The following is a 26560-nucleotide window of genomic DNA, read 5'->3' as shown; positions in this document are numbered from 1 at the left end:
GCCTTTAAAGTGTGAATATTGATGGCTGAGTAAAGTGAGCCTTCAGAAGGAAGACTCTGCAAAAACCCGTAACTATTCTTTAAAAAATTATGGGTCAAATTCTTCTTTCACTCAGGGCACTATAAATCTGAAGTCATCTGAAGAAATCATTGACATCAGTGTAAATGAGGGCACAGCCTTCCTCACTGGAATGAGCTTAAGATTTTTATCCTCACAGAGGAGAACAGAACAAAACAAAACAAAATTTACTATGATTTTGCCACAGCCCTGATAGAAGCAGAGAGAAAAGATTATGACTGTCAGACATCCATAAGAAAGTTCCTTTTTTCCTTCCTTCTTGGATCTGCCTCGCTCTCACAACCCGCCCGCGCCGGACCTGGCAGGGGTTCGCCCCGGTGTGCCGGCGTGGCAGAGCCACCTCTGAGCCCCAGCAGTTCTCCCCGCGCTCACGTGTGCAGAGGCTGCTCTCCTGCTGCGCACCCTACGAACAGCCCACGTGGGGAGAAAAGGGGGCTCCGCAACTCTTAATTCCCTTCTATGTTAGAAACATCAATATTTAGTCATTATAGTCCTAGAAAACAAGCTAAACAAATGGTTGAGGTATTGATATCCTCACAAATGTACTGACTGGAAGGGAGAAAGAGGATCTATCACTTTGTTTCAATTACTTTTTAATTACTGTATTGTTCTCTGTCTCGGTTTGCTTTAATGCTTTTCTTTAATTCTCAGTCTTATGATGTGGCATCAGCAATCTTCTATTTGTCTTGAGGAACACCTCTACCTTCTCTGTGCTTCACTCACAAAGCAGGCATTGCTGTGTGGATTCGTTTTAAGGTATTTTTGGAAGTTCAGAAACATATATAGACATTAGGCAGAGGTGAGCTTTTGTTTTAATTCTGAGGACAAATTATATCTAAATATAATTTTTATGCTTTAAATTTATTGAAAAATACATATCCCAAAATAAGTATGCTGTTTGTTATTCAAATAACACTTTTATGTAAGAGTAATTCCTCCACTGAAATAATAGTAATCTACGGTTATATACATATTTATTACAGGCTTCTATTGTTTCTATTAGGCATTTAGAATATATCCATAAGTTTTATTTGCACATTATTTGTAATTATTTCTATAAATCACATCTAGATTTATAAACATAAAAATAATATCCTTAGCAAAAACCTACATGGATTTTTACAGCAAATGTTTATGGCTACTAGAAACTTTTGAAGGATGTCATTTGTAATACTTTTCTGACACAACCTTAGCTGTCATAGTACAAACAGCCCTACTAAAATTCATCTCCTTTGGACAGCTGGTGTGGTGTGATACCTAGCAGATAAAAGAAATCAAGAAGAACCAGGATAGCCTAGAATACAGGAGTGAGATAAAAAAAAATCACAAGTAACAGTCTCTCTCTTAGCCAAAAAAAAAAAGAGGAGGTCAAGTAAGTTCATCTTTCTGAGAATAACATATAGCTCAAATACGCAGCTCCTCTCCAGGCAAAAAGAAGATAAATTTATCAACATCCTAGGAAAAAAGTATGGATCGATGATGAGAATTATGCTGCATGATAGCAAATTGTAGTACCATAGGAATGGAGAGCAGAGCAATAGAGATGTTTTGAGTAGGAAAATCAGGGAGAAGCTGGCAGGAGAAGGGATTGCCACCGAAAGGAGGAGTGACAGCTGGGAGGATGCTAGCTACTGTTTGGCAGGCCTGAGAAATGCAGAGACAAAATTAACTAGGCAGAGAGACATATACAAAAGAACAAGGTTGCTGAAGGAAAGTAGTTTGTCAGGGATTAAAGAGATTATCCAGCAAGCAAAATAAATGCAGATGAAGTTCAAAAAAATAGATAATATCTAAAAGGTACACGTACCTCACAAAGCAGATTGCTCCACAGGTCAGACTTGGAATGATTCCTGGGGCTTTGTAAGGCAGAAAAACTAGAATTAGCTTTAACTGGTTTATGGGAACTCTTCAAAGACAAGCATAGGTAGTTGTTGTTTTCAGCAATATTTACTACAGGACACTGTAGCAAGACTCTGGTTTGGTTCTTGGAGGAACCGTATTCTGCTAGTCTTTCAAACAGTTGTAATAAACAATGCCAAGCCTTTATATAATGCAGCTGTAGCTAGCAAAGAGCAGTTTTTTATTAGTACTCCAGTGTTCCTCCTGCTACCATAGTATCTACACCGCACACAGCTACTAATTCCATTTGTATTACTATTACACAAGAAACTACACAATGCAAAAGTAATGATTGTGTTGGGTTTTTTGCAAGTTAAAAAATTGCAAGGTAAACTTTAGGTAAACCTATAAAAGGGTTTCCATGTAACAATTGCTTTGCAGGAATTCACTTTTCATAAACATAAGTACCATTTCAAATGTAAATAGCCTTTTGTAGTAAGAGAAAAGAATAAGTATTGATCACGTAATTTACAAAATTAAGCTATTTTGGAAGACATTTACGTCTCTGTAACTACCTGCAGAAGTGTAGTGGCCTTTTAGTAGTCTGTACTGGATAGACTTAAATTTTTTTTCCTCTCAGCCCTATAAAAGCTAGATTTTTAAAAATACATATAGTGCCTTACAGTAGCTTTAATCACTTCTGAATACTCGACCATCAGTAAATATTAAGGCACATTAATACAATCTGCTAGGCTGACTTGCTGTGGTGAGATTTTCAGTCTGGGCAAGGTGGGCAGTACAAAATTTCCACAAGGATTTGAGGTCTCTGTCTTGCTGTTATTTTTTTCTCTGGAGGAATCCCTGAAATCTTTCTCCATAGCTTTGAAAAATCTGTTCAGTCAAGTTTTCCCAAAGCTACATAGAGGATCATTTGGTGATGCTTACAAGTTTCTATTTTCTCAGTTGGGTACTAGCCGTTGCTATAAAATGAGGACATTTATTTGGTTATGCCTAAGGTTTTCCTGGTTTCAGTTACCATTTTCAGAATGAATATTTGCTGACAAAACTAACTGACTTCTGCAAAAGCGTTCATAAATATCCCCCCTTTACTACATTGATCAAGTTTTCACACAGAATCTCATCAAAGAGCACTCTCAAAGTCCCTGCACTTTCACAGATCTTAGGAAATTTGATTTTGATTACTAAAAGTGATCTTTGGCCCATTTGTGTGCAAAAATTCTTTTACTTTGTAGCTGGTGATGTATTTTTCAAGCTTGCCTGGCAAATATGAGAGAGTCAAAACGTAACAGAAAATTCGACTCAAGGACAGATTTAGCAGTGTCATAATTTTAATCTGGTCATGACTTAAGACTTGCCATTGCTTAAAAAAACCCCAAAAAAGTAATATTTGATCTGATCTTTCTGCCCAAATGAGATTCCTTTTTGGTCATGATTTTGGTGTGTAATCACTTAAATTTGAACTGAATTCACTCAGCATACTGCTAACCCAGCAGTTAGTAGACAGGCAAGGAGCAGCAGCTGGCAAACATTAGTTCATTTAGTACCTTACTAAAACTATTTTTCAGGCACCTGTAAATATTGGCAATATGGTTTTGCTACAACTCTGAATATTTCTGTTTGAATTAAGACAACTCAGCCCACACATACAACTTGGGATAGAAGTGCCTGTGTTATCACTCAAGTGGTATCTGCAGCTTGAACAGACTTTGTGTCCCTAAAGCCTATGAAGCATGACTTGTCTTGATTGTTATTATCAGGCTTTATTGCTGGACATTTTCCATGGACACATTTATATAAATGCAAATAGAAAAATGTAAAATGTTTAACCTTCGATTCAAGCCTCATGATTCACTTAGTGTGTGCGAAAATCCAGAGAGTTGTCCATTACATCCTCAACTCTTCCAAATTTCCCTGCCTGTCCTTCACACCTAAGCCATCTGTTTGTCATTTCTTGGCGCTCCCCGTACCTCTTTCACAAACGAACCATCTGCTCAGAGCCTTTAAACTTCTATTTACAATACATACTCTTTTATCTATTTTACAACTCTTTGCATATGTCAAAATTTTAATTACATAGTCACATATTAGGATGTCATCGGCTCAGGGGTCTTTTTCTAACAACAGTGTCTGTGATGGGCTAGAAGGCATTTAAAATGTGTTTTATGGCTCGCTGATATGTGGTATTTCTGAAGAATGCAACAAATTTTGAAGCGAAGAAGCAGACGATGCATGAAGTCTATAATTGTTCCAAGACACCTCCAAGTAATTGATGTCTAAATAATTCCATAAATGCTATTGCTTTGTTAAAATACAATAACAATATTAATTTATATGAAAATTCACTTGGGCTAACAGCTAATGCATTTAAATTTCATATAATCTAATGCAGTCCTATCTCCTGTTAGGTTGGGGAAAAAAAGAGGTTTCTTTCTAGAAATTTACTAGATACCGCAGATCTCATAAAATATAAGAAGGTAGGAATGATTTTTATAAATGCTATAAATATGATTAAGATATCCACCTCAGAAAGAAGGAGGGCAAAACAGACCTTGCTGAACAAAAAACAGCTAAGAAAATTAAAAAGTACCAGTTATATTACAAGGACTGTACGTACATACATAATGCACGCATACAAACAAAGCTTTTCCCCGCTCTATTCAGATGGAGTTCCATCCGCACAGATGAGACACTTCTCATACAAATTGCTGAGGAATGTTCCCTGTTCTTCCAGGATGAGTTTACTTAGTGGACACCATTTTAGGATGCTACCTTTTTTTGCATGGTCATCAAGAGTGGAGGGAGTTTTAATAAGACAAGGTGTTAGAAGAGAAGGAGGCAGCAGGTCTCTTGCCACGTGGTCTACAAAACAAAAGAAAAAGGAATTATTAAGCATTAGCAAAATGAGATTCCCTTTTGGTGGGCATCAAGGGCTTTGCCTGCATCTATCTTTTCTGCCCCTTAAGGTGTGAGGGTTGGTCAACTTGTCTGTAAAAAGGAAGGATATACCAGCAATGAAATCTAATAATACATGGAAAGCACATCAGTAGGGAAGTGTTTTTATCTTTGGCTTTGAAAAAAACCCCAATCTTGAGAGAGATACAAACAGATTCAGTGCTATCAGAGGAAGGGCTCCCACTGAAGCACAGGTGAGATGAGTCTGGCTGCCTGAGAGCTGATCCTGAATTGAAGGGGTGACTTGGAAATCACCCTGGCTCAGCTGCAATGTCTGCAATTAGCCTTTTACAGAACTAGGATATGCTATAGAAACCTCTGCTTCCCCCTCTGCTTGCAGAGAGGACTAAGAGCTACACAGAAGTCCTATACAGTAGATCCCAATCAAAACAACATTAAGTACAGAAACACTTGCCAGTGTCTAAATGAAAAACCTTTGAAATGGCTTAATTTACTGTAAGTACAATTCTAGGAAACAGTCGTTGAAATTCAGCTGCTTAGGGCAACTCCATCTCAAACTGAGCGCAGAATCACTCCAAACCGCTTGACAGTAAATTGATCTGTGAATGTATTGCAGGTGGCTGCTCCGTGGCAGACATACATACACACATGCCTGAAGACCGTCAGAAGACCAGCTGGTGGGAGGCAGGATCGTAAAGACGACTTCTCCACAAATGCCACAAGCACAATACTAGAAGTAAGCCATTTCCCAGATAAACCTGATTCAGAGCTTAAATAACCCCATCATTAGGACTCCACGGCTGATTGCTAGGCTAACACGTACAGCTGTAGTGTAGCACCATAGACCGTTTTGTATGTCATTTGCTTCAGGACGGCTGGGAGAAGGGATCCTGTAGAGAGCGAGTCAACAGCACAATTAAATCCCATCAGGAAAAGAGCATCTCTTCCCTTTCATTTCCATTTTTTCCCTTGGCACTTTGTTACACTCAAAGACTTTCCATGGTACCATACACCCTAGTATTTCTAGCTTTGCTGCAAGGTAGTGAGATAAATGAAGCATTTTGATACTTCTTTGCTTCCGTCTAGTTCTGCACACAGAGTGGTGTATTTTTTGTGAAATTTTATTAGCTTGACTAGAGTGAGCAGCTGTCCTAAGTCTGAAATGACACGGAGTATTGGAGCAATTCCAAAAGAGCTATTCTAGGCATGCAAATGGAGGAGACAATCCCACCTCTTTTTGTAATTGATTAAGGTAAATAACTAAAGCCTGGAACAACTTGAAAGGAGCCCCTTCCCTTTTAATTATGCCTCTTTTTTAATAATGTAGCTTTTGAAATCACCATCGTAACACTGATAGAAATTTTAATATCTCCACCTAATGCTATTGTGTACATACCTGCAATGATGGCTTCTTTACAGGAATTAAGGAATCCAGGTTCCTCATAATATTTTAAAAAATTCTTTAAAAGACTGGCTATCACAATCCCTCAATTTACCAACTGATTTTCTGTTACCTACCTAGGGCTGCACAAATTAATAACAGATTTAAGTCATCTTCAGGCATTGTGATTCCTCTTCTCCACCTATTCAAACAGTGGGGATTATACTCATAATGCAGATCAATACTACCTGATTTAATACCCTATTTTCAGTTGCTTTCAAATCCTCAAATTTAATCATGCAGCCTGAATGATCAGCTACATTCTTTTGGAGAAATTTCAATTTTTTAAAAAATGCATTCATTTTGGAAACAGGTTTAAGGAACAAGACATCATATTTTTACATAAAAGTTCTTATAAATTTTCAGCTGAAATGCTTTAATGTTTAAAGCTGTGGTTTAAATGAGTGACTCAGAATGCCTTTTCTGTTCTTCATAAGTTGATAAAGAATAGTAGGCAACAAAATGAATTTCTTTCAGTATGGAATTGTCTAAGTTACAGATCCGAACAGAGAAAACTCGTTAAGTAATAAGTCTTCCTGTGGTGTCAACATCAGTTACCTCAGTGCTTTTTGTACTGTTTCTGTACTGGCAAAACAAGAGTTTAGAAACGATTGATCTATATTTTCTTGCCAAAGATGACACAAAAATATGATCTTCTGTGATATATCTGTTCTTTTTTTACTGCATATATACAATGAATTCATACATATTTTATGAAAACCTTTCACCAAAAGCTCTTGCATTCCTATAAAAATGCCTGTTTGTTGGTTTTTTTGACATGCAGGAAGATTGATATTTGGAAAAATGATGGACTTCAAAAATAACTTTGGATTCTCTGACCTGTTTCACTAATGCACGCTGCCGTAAAACCAGGAGGGGTGGAAAGTGCAATTCACAGAGAAGGGAAGGTGGACGCATGCCCTGAAGCTTCATGGCACTGCTCATGACCTCTCAGGCAGGCACTCCTGTTGCTGGAGCTCTCTCCTCCTCAACCAACCTGCTAAGCCTGGTGAGAGAATGCATCAGCTCCATCTGTCTAAGAACAAAGAATAAATTTCTGCTTTAAAAGGCTCTATCTCTTGCTCTCTGGCTATTCCTATCGTAATTTAATCATTTTCCTGCTTTCCAGCACTCTCTGATCAGAGGCAGGTGCTTGCACCGTTTGTTATTAATGTTTTTCACATCCATTCTAGTTGCCACAATAGCTCCATCATCAACAGGCTTGAAGTATGAACAATTAGATCATGATTTTCTTTAAGCATGTACCAGACATCACAAAAATCCAGCTGTGTGAACAAAGTAAAGAATCATCTTTGAGAGCAAATGCTGTTTGCAATCTAACAATTTGCAGACTAAAAATTAAATGACTATTTTTATCCTCTTTTTTCTGCCAGACACTAACTAAATTTGTCAAAGTAAGCATGCTTAGGATTAAAGTTTTATTGATTTTGGGTTTGGGTTTTTTTTGAGGCAAACTTAAAATATGACACATAAAGTTTTCATAGCTGCGCTAGACTGCAGAGGACTTCCTGGCCCAGACTCCAACCGCTGCTGCCTCCAGTTCACCTGCCGAGAGCTCCTGATCCCAATCCCAGTGATGGTCTTCAGTGCACCGCGGCTACCTGGCTCACAGCTTGGTTGGGGCCACCAAACTCTAGTGCGGAGGGGTTCGTAAAGAAAGGAAAAGTGCGAGAGATGGAGACCGAGAGAAACACCTACGGGAAAGAAGAATATTACCCAGTAGTGGGCATCACCTGCAGGTTAAGGGGAATGGTCATCAGCCTGGGAGCAGGTCGGCGTTGTGAAGGAAAGTTGGTTTATTCAGTGTTCGCTCTGAAAGGCTTCTGTCGGGTTATTTTATGCTGTGGTATTGTTTTTATTCCTAGGTTTGAGACATGACTTAAGGCCTTTTTTTGTGTTGAATTTCCATTAGCTTTGTCCTTCATTTCTGTGAGTTGTCTTCTATTTCCTTCTTAGCATTTACCAATTGTAAATCCATGGTTTTGAGATGAGAGGAAAAGTAGAAATATTTTAGGAACTACTGTTTTCACAAGTTCCCTTCATAACTGCTTTCTGAGGTGGTTACCCACCAGCTTTCCATGAGCTTCTAATCCCATTCTCTTGAATTTGAGAGTCCCATGGTCTTCAGTTAACTAGACTGTATCGGGCACAAATTTTTAACTGGTTTTCGTATCGGGCACAAATTTTTAACTGGTTTTCCAAATAGCTTATGTTGGTGTTCAATACCTGAACTGTTCCTTGGGTTATGAGTAGAGGCTTCGATACCTAGTTTGTAATGTAAAATCCAATAGCTTTTGTAATATTTTCATTTACCTGAAATTACATAGTGAAGGAGTAGAATTTAAATGGTAACTTTTTACTTGCGTTACAGGAGATGAAGGAGGACGTCCAGGAGTCTTGTATTATCACTGAGTACAGCTGAATTCCTGAAAACTTCTATAAGGTCAGTGAAATTGATTGTGTAGGCTCTCTAGCCATAACTGCTAAGAGGAGCAAGAGCAGCTATAGTGAAGGGGAAAATAGTTTATGATGTTATTTGATAAAGATAGGTGTGAGTAATTTTAATGAAGTCCAGAGAGATACACCAATTTGCAGCAACTGCTGAGACATCAGCTCCACCTACAGAAAAGGCTGTTGTATAGCTCTTACATAAGCGTATTGAGCAGACATCCAAAACATCAGCGCTTGCAGTAGTTGCTCTAGTTCAGAAAGATTACATACCTATAAAGAGGTACAAACAAGGAGCAGATTAAAGAGGACTGCAGGGGATTACTGAGTCCTATACAACTTCATACGGATGAATTTTTAACAACGGGAGCAAATAACTACTAGAAGGTACGTTATTATGTAAAGTATGAAAACAGAATTTACATGTCTTCTTCCTGAAGCAATCAGGATTTTTCATATTTCTATTGCTAATTGAAAATAAGATAAAATAAAACACATAGTCTGCCCCGCAGCATCTCGAGCCTCAAATAACTTAGTCTCACAAGCGCTGAGTATAATCCGTGGTGCCAGCTATGCTGGGCAGGGTAAGGAGTTTCTCATAAAATTATCCTCAATCTCAATTAAAAATTCTGCATTTACCTCTTAGTTTATCTGCAACTGAAGAAGGCTGCTCTCTCTTGCAGTCAAAACATGTCATATGCATATTCTCACACAGAAAGCAGTAGAGGCTCTAAAGCCTATCTTAGAGCCTGTTTGATTTCCTGGCTGCCTTATTTGTTTACAACAATGCTCTTAAAATTGTCTCTACCATCTGTGTGGTTTCTAGTTGTTCGAATGAGAATGAGATATTAAAATGCCATCCAGATGTCTAGATGCATATCAGCATTAACATATTATGCAAATTGTCACAAGGATAGGTTTTTTTCTTCTTAAACAAAACAATATTTTTAGATGGAATGGAAAGAAGTAAATCTGTGAAGGATGACAAGCAAAAAAAATGCACTGAGCATATTCAGCTGAACTTTCAATCACTTTTTATGAAAGGGTTAGGTACAAAGTGTCCTTAGTTGTTTTTACTGTAAATCTACAGAAGGACAATTGAATGAAAACATAATCTTAAAAAAAAAAAATCCACAAAAAGCAACGAAGCACCACTAAGCCTGAAGATCTCATAAAATGAATTCAACAAAGTGAAATATAAAAGTTGCCTCTGTGTATTTATCTCATGAGAATGGGACTTCATGAACAATAATAACAAATATCTATTGGCTACCGAGCATCTAATTTAAAGAAACCTTTGGCTCTGACTCTACGGATGTTTACACTTCGAGATAAGTACACGGAATCAACAGTGCAAGATCATACCCGAGCTTTCATTGCTCTCAAAAAATAAGAACTAGGATCAGAAAATTAAGATAAATGTCTTTAACTGAGGTTGATTTTTTTCTGGGACCTTGATTCTTACACCTAAAAATCAACACGATGTCTCTTGAATTTGTCCCTAAAGTTTGGTGTATTTAAAAAAAAAAATTAATAATGGAACTTTGCAAAAAAAACCCCTGAAAATTATTTTTGGATCACTCTTGGTATCAAGAGCTAAGGGTGGAAGATGGCCCCAGCTTGTAGGTTCTGCAGGGAAGCTGGGTACTGATGCAGGGAACAAGCTGCAAATAGGAGGAAGAAGAGATTTTATCACTCCACAAGCAACTTTTCATGGCTTTTAAAATTGAAAAGGAAATTGGAATTGGAACAACTGGAAAATTGTTTGATCTCCTCTATCGCATGGAATTTCACTCAGCTCCCATGCATCAAGGCCTACCAACATATTTCCAATTGTCACCATTTTTAGTATATGTTTTGTAAGCAATATGTTGGCAAACTGTGCAGAATTTCAAAAGAACTCAGTGCAAACCTGGGAAAACTTTTGGGGTTGATGTATTTTGACTTAATTTAACTCATGGGCATACGGTACATTAGCTAGAACAGGGCCTGAGTGCAGAAAGACATTTGAAAAACAGTAGTAGTTCCTCTACAATCACCATGAAAAGAGTGTTTGAAAAAGATACAGTATTTGGAACAAAGAAAATGAGGAAATACATTTTACAAGAGGATTCCTGAAGAGGCTGTGGCCATCATGGAGGAATTGTTGCAAATGCCAGGAAACTGAAGTATGATTGCAAAGGCATCAGTGGTGATTTCATGCTGGGGGTGATGAGATGAAGGAGTAAAAGAAAAGCCAGGGAGGCTCTTCCCCGATGTGTTTGAAACCTGTTGCTGTACTGTGGTCTACTCAAAAGCCATCAATTTTGCCAATTGAAATGGTTTGTAGTGAAACACAACAATCACAGATATATTATTTGGCTTCAAATATTTTAATTAAGTCTAACTATAAGCTGGATTTCAGGACAAAAATAAAAATTGAGTCATATAAAGCAGGGATAAGGGAAGAAGGGTTTTTACAAAGTCACCCACTCCATCATTTTTATCTCAAGATAGCATAAACCAGACTTAAATTGTGTCTGACAGGTGTCTGCTTAACCTGTCCTTCCACTGATGGAAATTCCACAGACATCTACATTATTTATTCCACTACCTATCTAGACTTTAGGCTGGACATTTTTTTTTCCTAGTGTTTAACCTAAATTTCCCTTGCAATTTCATCATGGAAATGACCCTATTCCCTCCCTGATGGCAAGGAGTACACTTTACAGCCTTCCTCCTCACAGAGGACAGAGCTAGAGCTAATACCATGTAGGTTAGAACAACCTTTCACTTGTGTGAAGACATTTCCCCTCCCTTATCGTCCTTCTCCAGACTAACCAAGCTCAGTTATTTCAGGTTTTCCTCATGCTCCTTGTTTTCTGCAGTTCTGACTGCAGCATGTTCTCTGCAGAATTCCCCTTAGTCAATCCATATCTTTTTAGAAATATTGGGTCCCAGACAGGCCAGAGTTCTCCAGCTGTAGTCTTACTGATGCATAGCCTTGAAGAATTACTTCACATTTAAATTGTGCTATTCCTGTTTACTTATCCTGATTTGCTGTCTGCTTTTCTTTGTTAATGACACTCCTACTGTCTCCCACCACAGCTCCTCTCCTGCAGACATCTTCCCTATCCTTCTTCCCTATCCACCTTATCACCAAAAGGCATTAGGTGAGCTTGATAAGATTTCTTCTCAAAACATCCATGCTGGTCCTTTTCTTATCATCTTTTATCTTCTGAGTGCTTAAATAGATTGTCTGACTATTTATTCTGGTATCTTTCTGGGCACAGAGCAAAGAATGATTGGTGTGTAATTCTTCAACGTTTTTTTAAACATATTACCTTATTATTGTTCTTTTTTTTTTTTGTCTGATACCAGTGGCATATAATCTGGACAAGGAGAGTGTCTATTATGTGTATACCGAGGGCTTAATCCACAGAGAAATGTAGAAGAAAGGATTGTATTTCAGCTGCTACTGCAGCTACTCCTGGGCAAGGATGACAGTTCCAGTGTTCAGTGGATCAATGATATCACAAAAATTGATCTTTAATAAATAGGCCGAGAGTTTGAGCATCCTGTAGCAGACAGTAAAAACGTATGCACTATGTTATATACATTATATACATTATAGCAGAACACATGCACAATCCCACCCTGAGGGGGGCAAAGATATATTTTATATCTTTCAGTTTGTTGCATGTTCTGGGTTTTTGCTCTAAAACCACCAGAGACTTCTAATGATAATTCTCAAATGCCAGTCTAATGTCACAAGAGGGTAAAAAGAAGGAAACCTAATCGTGTAGTTTAGCTCCTTCAGTCATTAAAACAGGAATCCTAGCCTGGTTGAAAAAATATTGCTGTTTTGAGGATTGATAACTGTTCAGAGAATAAATCTGTTTGTGGATTATTAAGTGCAAAGTAAAAGCCTATTTGCAATGAATGAACAATAGCTGCTTTTTGTATTGGTGTGTTTGGAGTGTCTGCAGCCAGATACAAACATTTGTAAACAATCCATCCATACAGCTTCATTTAGAGTTCCTGAGAGTTACGAATTGCGGCCAGGAGGATAATAAATAGGCCGCCAGATTTTTTTTAAATCTGGTTTTTGCTTGGCATGAAGGGAGTTTTAGTAACATGTCTTAAAGCAACAGGGTTCCATCTTCTGAAGTTCATTAACTGCAAAACATAGAGCTCCTGTTGGTAAGACCCTCCAAATACTGAAAGCAGAACCTCAGTTACAATGTACTGAAGCAAGGGTCCAAACTCGCCATATCCCACACTTGTGCACCCCAAACTTTCACAAAGGACCTGGCAGAGAAAGCTCTTGTGATATTGCTTTAGAAAGGAAACAATAGTAAAAACTTGCTTTGCTTGAATCCTTACAGACTATGCAGTCCTCCTGGATGGCAGCTAGTCCTTATTTACAGTGTAATATTACCCCCTATTTACAGTATAGTACTATCCTAAAACTCAAATGAATTGTAAGGTCTCTCAGCTTCCATTGTTCAGGTGCAGCAGAGGATTAATGTGCATTTCCTATGCATGGTTACAAGTGGAATGAATCTCTGCTGCTGCTGTTCACCCTGAAAAACATTCGTGATCCCAAAGGCCAGACCTTTGGGTAGAACACAAAATGTTTGCGTAGAACACAAAATGCTGGTTTTCAAGCATTCACCTCAAAGTTTTAATTCATGCTCTCACAAGCCCAAAGTATGAATGACTGATATAATATATTCTAGGGTTTAGTCGTTGTCAATCTTCTGGCTTTTATAGTTGCTCTCACACATGGTGGTCAGCCTGGATTTCGTGTGAGTATAAGCAGTAGCGGTATTCTCACAGGTTTTCACATACGCAGGAGTGTTTTACTGTGAACTATTTTGACACTTTCAAGAATGGCTAATTATGCACATTTAGAGGTCTCTTTCAAGGCCTTACCCAAAACATATTGATCTTCCATTGACTCTCGTTGCCCTTAATAGACTGATGGGCAGTCAGGCTCTTTCTGCCTTATTTGATCTCTGCTGCTTACCAGAAATGCAATTTCTTTTCCAGCAGAGATCTGGACACCCTTTTCATTTTGTATCTTCCTGCATTACCTCAGGAGTTGTTTTTCCTGCTGTTTGAACCTTCTGCACAGAGACCTTCAAGGGAAATAACAGAATTGCATCAAGGGAAATAAAAGATTTGATGTAATCCTGAGACACATTTTAGTTAAACACAGGCAATTTGTCTTAGAGCAGTTCGATATCTGGATATAAATATATGGCCTTTGTATACCTGAGACGATATTGTCTATCCCAGAAAGCTATGACTGTTAATTAAAACAGATCAAGTGATAGCAATAATTTTACTGGCATATTAAGAAATAATTAATTTTTATTTGAGCCCGAGTCCTTCACAATGACTTTCCTCAAGCACTTGATGAGTGAGCTTCAGTTGCACAAAATCTTCCTAACTCACTTATTTTAGCTATACATATTTTCTTTGAAGTTATTTCTTAAATGTTTCTCAAATAGGATATGGAGAGGTAATATTAGACTTTCTCAGTTTACAGTATTACCTGTTTGCATGTAACTATCATGTGCAGATAAAATATCTGGTGATTTGCTTTCAAGCACCAATACCTTTTCGAAAGAAACACTTCTAAATCTACTCAGGAACATTTCACAGAGTAAAAGTGATGATATTAGGTTAATACATTATTTATGATGAGTGATTTGCTCAGCCCTATGCAAAATAGAGGAACATTTTTAAGCAGTTAAATCAAAGCTCTATGAAAAGAGGTGAAAGCATATTCTTTCCCCCATCTTTCTCAGTTTCATGACAGGCTGCCTTAATTACTTATTAGGCCTTAACTTTGCAACTTGTCTTGTGGCAGCTGACAATAAAGAGCTGTGCCGGAAAAGATGAGAAACATCTGGGCAGTACAACCAGGAATAGCGGCATTGCTGCTTCATCTTGTCTCCTTTTTTAGCCCAACGTCTGTGTCCTTTGCTTGAGGTTTTACACAGCATGTCTTCTTCCCCCTTTAATTCCCTTTAGACACAGTTCTAACAAAGATACTGCAACTAGAGAAGCAATAGAGTGCAGAATGGAAAATGAATTCACGTTAATCATGCAGGTACACCTCACTGGATAATTAATAGCACATCTTCCTGCCCGCATGTAGGACTTCAGAACTGATTAACCGGCAGCTTTCACTGCTGTCCCACCGTATAAGAAAGTATGGCAATAAAAGAGGATTCAGCTTCACAGCATCATAGAAGCTTAAATTTCATTGATAGTAACAGTGTGAACAAGAAAATGTGAGATATGGGGAAAATATCTCGGGGAAAATATCTCAGGGAAAAAAGGATAGGAAAACAATTCTTCGAAGCTAAAAAATAAAAAAGCAGAAGAACAACGTACCAACAAATGTAACATATTTCTAAACTGATGTTGCAAGAGAAAACACTTCAATCCCACAAGAAGCAATTAGAAGATCCTGTGGAAATAGTGCATTAAAAAGATGGGTCTCCAAAGGAATGAACTGCTTTTTCCTCATATCTTTTTTTTATTATTGTTCACATGGAATTCATCTAACTGCATATTCTCTCCACAGTGTTTGAATGTTGCTTTCCCCTTTCAGAATGATTATCTGTCCTCTATTGTAAGGAGGTATGAATAAGCAAAAGCTTTCAAGGCTGCTGAAAAGGATGAAGTACTTTTTTATTTCTCTTTGTAGAACACAAAGCCTGTAGGAGGGAAATTGCAAAATATTGTTCTTCTCTAACATGCGTTGGAGAAGTACTTGGTTTATTTACTCATATCCCACCTGAAACAACCCACAGATTCATTTAAATAAATAAGCTTGCACTACACAGTAGGTTTTTATGTGTGGAGTGGGGTAAAGAGAGTGAGGGAAATTCTCTCTTGTATGGAGTGGATTAGTCCATGCTTAGGCTTTTTTTTTTTTTTTTTTTTTCCCCCTTCCTGGTTTTATTGCTTCCTTTATAGAGGGGGTTTGAACTGAAAGAGTTTGGGAATCTCATAATCCAGGGCACTTAGTCCTTGGTTTTAGACATTTATCACCTTCGAGATCAGCTCACGTGTGGTTTAAAATGCATCTCCCATTGTAATTCTTCAGTCACAGTCACCTGGAATCTGAAAAGGCCTTTATACCACTGAATCTGCTACCTGTTATCATGCCCATAGTGATTACTGCTCTGCCTTGGAGGTAACTGGAGATATATTACAAATCTAGGTTAATAGGTTCTATGATCAATCAAATCAAAGGCACATACCTGTCCTATTAAAAATGCAAATGTGATAGGATTATTGAGTTATGAGTAGCTTACACACAAATATTAACCACTAATACATTCATTAAAGCTGAGTAAAGTATTAATTAGTTTTGATGCTGCTGGATTGCAGAGTAACAGATAGTTTTACCAAGGTCTGCTCAAATTGATTAGTGTGATCCCATGCTGTGCACTGTGTTTCCACAACAGAATTGATCTTTTTCCTAGATGAAGACAAACAGCATTCTAAACCACATGCAGGGATGTTTCTGACTAAGCTCGGCTAGGGAAATAAGTAATAGAAATGTCCTGTTAGAAAGTTTTATCCTGTATGGGATCTTATTCTGAAAGTAACCGCTTTAAATTTGATGTGACTATTTTTAGATCCAAAAGAAAAGTGGAATAAAGAGTCTTCATTTTCACTGTGCACTGTAGGGGTATAGGCAGTCTACCAAAGTGGGATTACTCTCCAGTATTCCTGAAATGCTACTTCCTAAAGTGATATTTCTGTTCTGTTAATCTTATTTATCAAGAAGCTGTCAGCTTTGACTTTTCCAAAGTGCAGGTAAAAAAATCCACCATGTGATAATGTCTACATAGGCAAATACCTGTAGCTCGTGCTTATTACTGAGCCTTAAAACTGTGGCCCTCAGCGCCTATCCTCATCCAACTTAACAGCAGCAAAAAATGCATCTCCGTACTCACAAGAAAGGCCCAAAGTGCTGAATAGTGTAGTTTGAACACAAGCTATATATAAGTAAACATAAGGATCCCAGCTGGCACACATCCTAGTTAGGCAACCATGCACTTCTCAAAGATGCTCAGATATGAATCATGTATTTTAAAGCCAGTTGAATTACTATTGCAGAAATAAGGTCATAAAATATTACTGCCAATCTCTTGAAGGAAATGTATGTTGTTCAGTAATTATGCAATAATTGAAAGAAAAGTTTTTTATTTCATTTACTTTTTTTGCTCATTTCATCTTGGAGGAATGAAGGCAACAATCATATATGGAAAATCACTATCTTAATGTGGTAGACACTGTGGATTTCTGTGCCGGTGAAAGTAAAACTAAACTGGCCTTCTCAGCATGCTGACCACAACGTCAGTGAAGACGCTCATTGATGAGGGTATAAATATAGGTACTTTAATATTACACAGGTTTAATAACAGGAACTGTTTTTTTCATGTATCTTTTAAAGGGTCTGAGACAAGCCTATGAAAGACCATGAGATTATTTCTAACAATATCACTGGCCTAAATTGATATGGGGTCATTTCACTGCATGGATTGAGGGATAGAAAAGTTCTTCAAGGTTTGACCCAAGTGAGTGCCACACAGAGATGAATATTCTCAAGGTCTCAAAAGGGTCTTGGTCAAGGAAAATTTCAGCTTCCTCCCAGTTTTTTCCCCAAGTCTAGGCAGCTCATTGTCCCTGTAAGATTATCTCATTTCTCTGAGTTCTGAAAGTGCCTTTTTGTTTGTAGCACTTCACTGACAGTGAGTGGCAGTTGTTCATTAACCATTATCTCTTCTAATTTTCTGTGAACTAATTGTGAGGAGCATAAGAAAAGCTATTAGAATAGTAGAACACTGAGCAATAACAGAAGAAAAAGAGCGGGTCAGTATTACATTGGGTCATCACAATTTACAGCAATATTTCTTTCAAGAAATGTGGAGGTCTATAAGTCAATTGTTAAAAAGAAGGCAGAAACAGACCTGCTAATATTCATTCAAAAATCAATAGAAATGTCCGGTCTGATACAAACTTCTATAGCAATTTCTAGGGAAGATACTTACCTTATGACATGACAAGCATCTTTATTGCATAGGTTAAATGAGCCAGTAAAAGGAAAAATATTGCTAGCATATTGGAACATAGCAGTAGAACTGAAGAACAGAACAGACATACCCAGGCCCAAAGTTGAGATAGCCAAAAACGAAAAAACCCCCACCCACAACCCCCCCCATTTGAGCTCATGCTTACAGTCCAAAGCTGGCGTTTGAAGAAGGGAACATGCCTGATAATCAAAAGGTACCATTTATCTAGCTAATGTTTCCCAGAATTTTGAAAGAAATAGAAATAACATTATTAAAACTATTGCAGGTTATGAGTAAAGTAATTTTGCTCATGTCTGCATTAACTTGACTAACCACAGCAGGAGATTCCTTATAACTTTAGCTGATTATGAATACAAATCATCAGGTTTATATACATATCACTCTCGGTTAGAATTCATTTTTGATAGCAATGAATGAGGGCGGTGAAAAATTGTAAATCAAAATACGTACTTGAACAATGTCCTGTTGTGTCAATGTGATTTCAATAACTCACGATAAAAAGGTAGAAAAATGTGAATGACAGTTGTGGGAATAAAATTCTTCATATTTTCCTGTCTTTCAGCATTTAGACTAATAGGTGGATGGAGCATGAAAAGACAAACAATGATGGAAAAAATAACTACACTGGTTGCATGTAGCAAACAAGTAAGATATAGGCATCTTTATAAATCAAATCTACAGCTAGGGTACAGACGGATTAGCAGGTGGTGAAACAACAGATGACATATACACCACTGATGGTGAAGAAATATGACCAGGTTGAATAGTTTGGACAAGCTTTAATTCAACACAGCACACTTTTGAAAATCGATGGCTTTTAAAATAACTTAGGAACATTTCTGCCGAAGTCACGATGCCTGCTGGCCCCTGGGACTGGGAACTAACTCCGCACCATTGCTAGGGTAACAAACAATAAAGCTGAGCAATTGCTGATGATCACTTTGCACCAATTTGAAATTATTCTTCTGACCAATTACTCAGGCTGTGGCTGGAATCAGTTAGAGTTGTTCTGACTACAACATGCAGTATTTCCACAGCTATTGATGCACCACCAGATCAGAAGTTAAAATGTTAAAATAATGTAAGGGAAAGGATTCACTGCTGTGCAAAGGTTCCCACTACTTAGGTGGGGGATAGCGGGGAGGGTATTGCTGAATTCCTTATGGATGAAACCAAAAATAAATGTTAGCCTTGGAGTAGATTAAAGGCAAGTAAACAGAGCAGCAGAAATATCAGTCATAATAATGAAGGTGGAAGTAGATGGCTTTTCCAGATTGGTAACCTTCATCAAACAAATGCAGGATGAGATCATTTGAACACAGATTGGAAGAATTACGGAATGAAAAATAAGTTGAGTAAATCAACAAGCATGTCAGGTGATACTCCACAGCGAAGATGGAGGTTTCTTTTTTAATTTACTGAAAAGGCACATTCTATTCTCACAGGGATGAAGCTATAAGGACTCATTGCCGAGAAATGCTACTGGATACACACCTCCACCCCCTCTCACCCAGAAGACTGTTGATGTGTTTGCAAGACACAGATGTTTATGAAGAAACTTCTTGTACAAGGTACGTGCGTGTGCATAGTTCAATTTAGGGCTAAAATAAGTGCCTAATGCGCAACATCAATAAAATCAGAAATGCAAGTAATGGAATAAATGAGACTGAGTGTTAGGTCTGTACCCTTTATATCCTTTTAGCTGGTCAGAGTTCTCCTCTGTATCTTTCTTGAGAAAGTTGCTTGCCTGCTCCCCAGGCTGTTAAAAGGAAGGATTGATTTGAGGCTTTAACCTGTGCAGTTCCAGCTGGGACTTTCAGGCTGGGCAGGCAGTATGTGAATGTTTTTTGAAAATAATAATATTCCATCACTGGTGATACCAAGTAATAGTGAGAAGAAAGAAGGGTTGTGATTTATAGCATGTCATGATGCCATTGGAAAAGGGGGAGAGCCACTCAAGCCTCTCCATGTTTCTCCTGGGAACAGTGCTGCGCTCCACTCAGCTCAAGATTGTGCCTTAAGGTGTATTTTGACCAAGAGAAAACAAAACAGTCATGTAGACTGGTGGGTACCTCTAATCCCAGTAATGACAGTAGCATGGGCATACCAGACATGCTTTCAATCTTTCTAGACTTGTGTATCTATGTCTACCTCACATGCTCTAATTTTGCACCTTGGGCAAGTTTTGAAGCCTGTTCTGACTTCCACACAATTTAAATCTTCTATTTAGATATCACTAATATATTTAAAACTATTGTTCATCCACTGCCAAATCTATTAAACATCTAAGTCTTCCAAAATATCTGTACCATCTGTCACAGTCTAAGAATTACCATTCTAGTTATTACCAATAAAGGGATGGAGTCATTTGATATGAAATTTATGCATAGCACCAGTCACCTGTTCACCCAGGATACAATTGTATCTGCCACTGGGGAATTTTGTATAACTAATGAGTCAAAGGCTGGGTTAATCATATGCATAGAGGGCTAGGAAGAGTATACTACAATCATGTGGATAGTTTGAAAGGGTGGCTATGAATGAGCATATGTGAGACAGAGCAGGGACGGGCTTTTAATTGGTAATGGTAAAATGCAGTTGTTTCGGAGCACAGTGTGGTGATGAGGGAGATAGGCATTTATTCCAAATAATGGATTATACTAAAACTAGATTTACCTAGTCTTTACTTTGGTACATGAACACAGGCACAAAGCAAGATTTAGTGCTCCATGGCGAGTGTGGCCACGGTGACTACAGGTTAAAGCACCTACCTTGGAAAAGGAAAAAATCTGCTTTCTGCTCCTACTCCAATGAGTTTATGAAGACCATAGCAGCTGAATTTATGCAAGTTGAATAACTTCAAAAGATGTATTGAGAAGTCGTCCCTGATGGTTAACTGGTGGCCTGGTCCGGGGAGGACATTCAGAGGCAGGAATTCAACTCTCCTCAAGCAAAGCGCAGAGCTGAACCTCAGGCTGCCACTTCCCAGGTCAGCAATGCAATTCTAGGTGGGGAAGACAGAAGGGGCTGTGTTTTGCATGAAGTTCAGACCATGAGATCTATTAGGGCAGGTCCTTGAGGCATCACAGCTGGGGAATACCTGCTCTGACACAGGCTCATCTGCATGGCCACTGCAGCAGCCAGTAACTCCAGGGCTTGATGACATCCGAGCTGAGGTTTTGAGGACATTCATTTAAATGTTTGCATCAAAAAATCACAGTTACAGAGGTTGGAATACTCCAACGGGTCTAGCCCATGGCACCTAAACAATATAAAAAAGTTACCTTTTTGGTGATGAAAATAGCATATGATAAAAAACAATCCAACAGAAACTGCTGATGGGAAATCTGACTAGGTTAATACAGTTATTATCTAAGTCATGCTGCCAGCTATAGACGAATATTTTCCACAATCCATTCATTGTTAATGAACATCCAAGCTAGCAAATTAAAATAAACCCATTTTATCACTCAGATTTAATGATTTCCTGCTGGGCCTTTTTAATGTTCAGAATTGGCCTTCTTTGAAATACTTAGCTCATCAGCAAATTTGCTGTCAGTTTTTCGTTTCTTCTCCACTGAAGGTTACTCTGAAATTTTCACCTTTTCCTTTCAGATGTTTATATTTAAAGATAACCACTGCCAGCATGAACAACTTTTACTTCTCTTTGAGCTTGGAGTTCATAACGCTGTTTGAAGGCTGTAAGCCCTTAAGTACTGAAACAAGGTGAACATTCAGCTCCAGAAATTTCAAATCCAGGTGAAGTGAACTTGCTGATTAACTCTGTGAATGAAATGAGTATTTTAGTAGAGTGCTAGGATGACAGCAAATGAAAATCTGTCCTAAAATATAGTAAAACCTGCAGGAAATACAAGGTACCTGCTGAGAAACCAGCTTTCTCTTTACCTATAATGTTTAATCTTTTTGACTCTCGCCTAGTTCTTCTAGGGTAGAGGGAACACAGTACAGATTTCACAGCGCTGTCATTGCCACTGAAATGCTCATATTAATCTAGATTTGTATGCTATGTGACCGTTGGCAACAGGGACAGTTAACATTCCAATATCATTTTCCGTTCAAGGATACTGAAGAGCATTGGAAACATTAAGCTCTGAGGTTGGTAATTTACTAATGAGAAAACTGATTCAAAGAGAAATTAGGACCTTAATCTCTCATCCATTGAAGCCAATGGAAATCATTTTGTGGTTTCCTTGGGCAGACTGTGTGTGGCTTGTAAAAGGTCACACGAGAAATCACAGAAAAATTAGACCAAAAGTCCAATAACTTTTTGCTTGTTCAGTACAAGAATAACTGTCCCTTATCCTATGCCTGAATCCTTTGTATCTGAATCCCTTCTCCTTAATGCAATTTAGAAATATTCCAATAAATTTAGATTTGCTAAGATTACATTTTCATATCACCACCAGCTGTGTGCTGCTGCAGAGGAGATGCGGAACAACGGATAGCTTTGGAGCACGACTGTTTTTTTATTCAGGCCTAACATCATGGGTCTTCTCCCTGGGACCTGAGCTGGAGCCTTCATTGGTAGTGGAGGTTGATGCTCCAAACAGATAATGGAAGCAAAGATCTCTTGGGCAAGTTTCCCACAGAAGAAGCACAAGCCGGTCCCATAGAGCTGAAGAACCAAAGCCTTTGTGTCCTGTTTGCCTGCTCACAATTATTTTAAGCGCTTTAGTACAACTGAAAGCCATACCTCATGTCATAGAAATGAGATTTTCAAATTCTTTGAAGTGGTTAAACTTTAACAAAAAGCTACTCTGTATTGCTGAGACCTTTCATTGAACTAAAGCATCCGGTTTTCAGGGTGACGTGATGACATTGAAGAAGTCACAATTAAATTCTTCGGACTTGTTATTTTAGAGGTAATATTCTCCAAGGACCTGATCCAAAACACTCTGTACTCAGCAGGAGTCTTTCCGCCTCGGGGCTCCCTTGATGTTTTGCAAGATCCTCTATCTCTGGTAATATTTCAAGCAGTTTATTACAAAATTCCATAATGCAATATGCATTGCTTGTGTGGCTAGAAACCTTTATATCAACAGTCTAGATAAATGCCGGTACTGCTATCATAATACACTTCAACAGAGGTAAGAAATATAGTGCTGTATTTACAAATTTGATCCATTCAGGGCCTAGGGCTGTAGTAACTTAGATATAGGAGCGTTTATGCACAAAATCACTGGAGCATACACATGATTATTTATCAAGATGGTCTCTGTATAGTGCTAGTATTATGCATTAGCACCCACTTGATATAACAGGAATAAACATTTCACGAAAGAACACGAAGGACACTGGAAAGGTATATCACAAGCACAGTTTTATAATGAACCCAGGGAATATTTATGTTGTACATTCCACGTAAAATATGTGAGAGCTAGCCAAGTAAAGCCCTCCCAAAACTAGGTAAGCAGGACACTTTTATAATGGTGATATAACTGAAAGAACGTTCCTAGACTTTCATGAACCTTATGTTTTCTATTGGTGTTCCTTCAACTTATGTATCACTTAAAGGTCATTCCACAGCACGATTGAAAGAATAGATGTATTTTGGTGGTATACAGAACAGACTTAAGTTTTTGGACTAATCTGGGCTTAGCAAACTCTAGTGTGCAGTGAGTGGCAAATGTATTATTCTACTGTGTCATATAAAGGACTACCTCAGATGTTTGAAATAATGCATATAGTTAAAGGTTATGGTAGAATAACATTAAAGCAATTCATTGTTTCTGGGCCTGATGGTAATATGAATGATAAAAACGTGATGACTATTATAGCCTTGAAGCATTACAGTCATTTTGCTATGATAATAGTCCTCAGATTTGGTTATAGCCCTAATATGTTACCTGAAAGTTAAAATTAGATTCTCAGGTCTGTTGGCACATAATGATTACTTATTGTCTAGAATGTAATTTCTGAAAGAAAACGAGAGTTGATCTTGTGGATAAATGCTGGTTTCTTTTATCTTTTTCCTTTTTTTTTCTTTTCTTTTTTTTTTTTTTTAAGACAAACTAAACATGGAGTTTGTATTTCAGAGGAGGAATCAAATACGCCAAGATAAATATCTCTCCTGCTCCATACTTACATCACTCTTTGTACCAAACTGTTATGAACCACGAGCGGGTAACATCTCTGGTATTAGAAGCAATACACCAAAGCTGTCAAGTGACTGAGAGCTTCAAACCAGACCCTCCAGGTTGTTTTGGGTTTATTTTTGAGATATTTTAAACAGGCATGTGCAAAGCAGCAGCTCCCAGAAACCTGTCCTGGCTGTTAGGCTTGCCTGAGGGGTTACAGTGCTGTCCGTCTGAAGGACACGGGCTCTAAGATGACTTTCCTCAAAGTGAGTCCCAGCCTTCCCCTTCCCTACAGAAGTACCTAGCAGGAGAAAGGAATCGGAGTCACAATTTGTACTCCTTCCCCACCACACCAGGCAGTTGTCTCAGCTCTGTTTCAAACAGTGCCCATTATCGTAATATTAGCACTTCACAATCCTTAATGCGTGTTTAATCCATCATTTTTAGGACTCTCATATGAAGGACTCGCTGTCCGTGGTCACCGCTACCACTGCAAACTGGAAGATTGCAATCTTAGCCATAACAAGGTCACATAATAAAGCACATACCAGAAGAAAGACTAATAATAATTTTCATTGCGTATAATAAGTATATAATAAAGTTTAGTAGTAGACAGTAGAAGAGCTGTGAAAGTCAAAGCATTTCTTTTCTATTTCTGATTGTCACTGCAGAGAACCCCCCCCCCCCCAAAAAAAACAAAACAAAACAAAAAAAAACAAACCAAAAAACCCCGAGAATAATATTCCAGCCAAAGCTGAGCCGGTTCCAGACAAGCTGAAAAAGAAATGAAATGGTATCACAATTATGACAATGCAGAATAGAAATTCAATATTTGTTCTGTAGTTTGTGCTGTGCTTTACTTTAGGGGACTAGGAAATGTTTGATTGAAAAGGGAATCGTGTTCACGGGGTGTATTATTCATTCCAGATTTCACTTTTGTAGCTCAGGATAGTGGAATACATTTCTTACCCCAGAATCTGTCTGATGTCTCTGCATTTCTGGAGCTTCATACAGGTGATTGGAAATCAAACATTCCAGGGAGATACTGCAGTTAAGTATTAAACCTGACAGTTTTTATATGTCTAGTACGATAATTGATTTCATGTTATGCTAACCTACTCTGCAGGTTAAAGCAGCGAGGATAGTTCCATTTCATAGAGTAGTCACTGAATTATTATTTTTAAGGTTTTAAAAGCACTGAGGCAATTTACATTTCTATTTTCCTTTTTAAACATTCATATAGTTGAAGAATACATTGAACACTTGCACAGGCAAGAGGACAAATTCAACCCTGAAATTTCCTCTGAGAAAAAAAAAAAAAAGTAAAATAATAAAAAAAATTAGTAAAATATTAAAAATAAGTTAACTTCTTGAAAGGAGGGATTATATGTTTATTTTCTTTCTCTTTGTTCTGGTCCACTTACTACCTGCTTGTGGCTTCTTGTTGGAGTGGGGAGCTGGGGAGTGCTTGGCAGTGGCAACAGTCTGAGCGATGTCCAGCATTTCAGAGTTTAAAGGCAAGCAAACTAACACACGTTTAAGCAATATGGTACCAAAAATACATTGGCATAATGTCACTGCTGACAAATTTTGGATTCACCAACCCTCTTCTTGATCAGAGAGGTTTCAGAGAACCGATACTTCTCCGATGTCTTTGGTAGAAGGGGTTTTTCCTAGGTAATCCTTAGACTGGAGTAAACAGTTTGTTATAATGCCTCAAAATGGAAAGGAATCCGTATTCGAAAACACTGCTTTTTTTTGAGCACATACATTAATATGAGGAAATAAGGTGGGATTCACAGAGTATTATGGGACACGGTGAAAGTTGCCCAACTTTCCCTTCCAGGGTACGTAGCCCTTTCCCTCTGCTTCAGACTCATCTCAACCAGTCAGAGGAATGATTTAAATGTGGGTCTTTTACTTTTCAGGTAGCTCCCTAAACTGAAAATAAGATGGTCTAGGTCAAAGTGCCTTCAATCTTCCCAGCTATTACTGTTTCACCTAAATAAATACTACACCTGGAAAAGAGAGGCTGCTTCTGTGGGCAGCTGCTCCAGGCACTTGATTCACATCCCAATCTCACTCAGCAGTCATACATGTTATGCCAAGTGGAGAGCCATTAACTTCAGAATTAATTCATGAGATAATGTCTTTTTACCTACTGGTACAAGTAATTGCCATGACCCAGTGCCTGTTCAGGTAACAGAATTTCTACTTCGGTAAGGACCAAATCAGGCTGTATATGGTCAGAGACCACTTCTTTTTCCAAGTAGTTTTCACTGTGTATTTATGGTGAGAAATGAGTGTCGCTTTCTTTTTGCACATTAGGACTGCTGAGCTGAAGAAAATGGGTATAACTTTTCTTTTAATTCTATAATCTTATTATCCCAGTTCCAATAAAAACTGATAATGAAATCTGAGGATATTGAGAACTTGGATTTTTTCCATTAAGTTTAACTTGATATTTTTTTCAAGCAGTGTGGTACTTACTATAGTCCAACTCTTTTTAAGACTATCCAGGGAAACATAAACCCTTGCAGCGAGCCATTTTCTGTCAAAATTACATCTGACCTGCATATTTTTGCAATTCTCTG

At 38.1% G+C, this 26560-nt stretch overlaps 1 long non-coding RNA gene across 2 annotated transcripts; it reads left to right on the top strand.

The window, feature by feature from the left end:
- The first annotated feature begins 729 nt into the window (after positions 1-729).
- LOC115333370 lies at positions 730-24635 on the top strand. Of its 2 annotated transcripts, none has more exons than XR_003920768.1 (8): positions 730-834; positions 5468-5587; positions 7077-7301; positions 8685-8756; positions 19314-19439; positions 20748-20857; positions 21484-21627; positions 23925-24635. It is a non-coding gene; the product is annotated as an uncharacterized LOC115333370 (long non-coding RNA). The 2 variants fall into 2 exon arrangements; XR_003920769.1 differs by lacking the exon at positions 20748-20857 and adding an exon at positions 18431-18513.
- The last annotated feature ends 1925 nt before the right edge of the window (positions 24636-26560 follow it).

Source organism: Aquila chrysaetos, chromosome 20, assembly GCF_900496995.4.
Source record: "Aquila chrysaetos chrysaetos chromosome 20, bAquChr1.4, whole genome shotgun sequence".
Lineage (NCBI taxonomy): Eukaryota > Metazoa > Chordata > Aves > Accipitriformes > Accipitridae > Aquila > Aquila chrysaetos.
The sequence above is the reverse complement of the archived record's forward strand: the minus strand, read 5'-3'. Positions and strand labels throughout refer to the sequence as shown.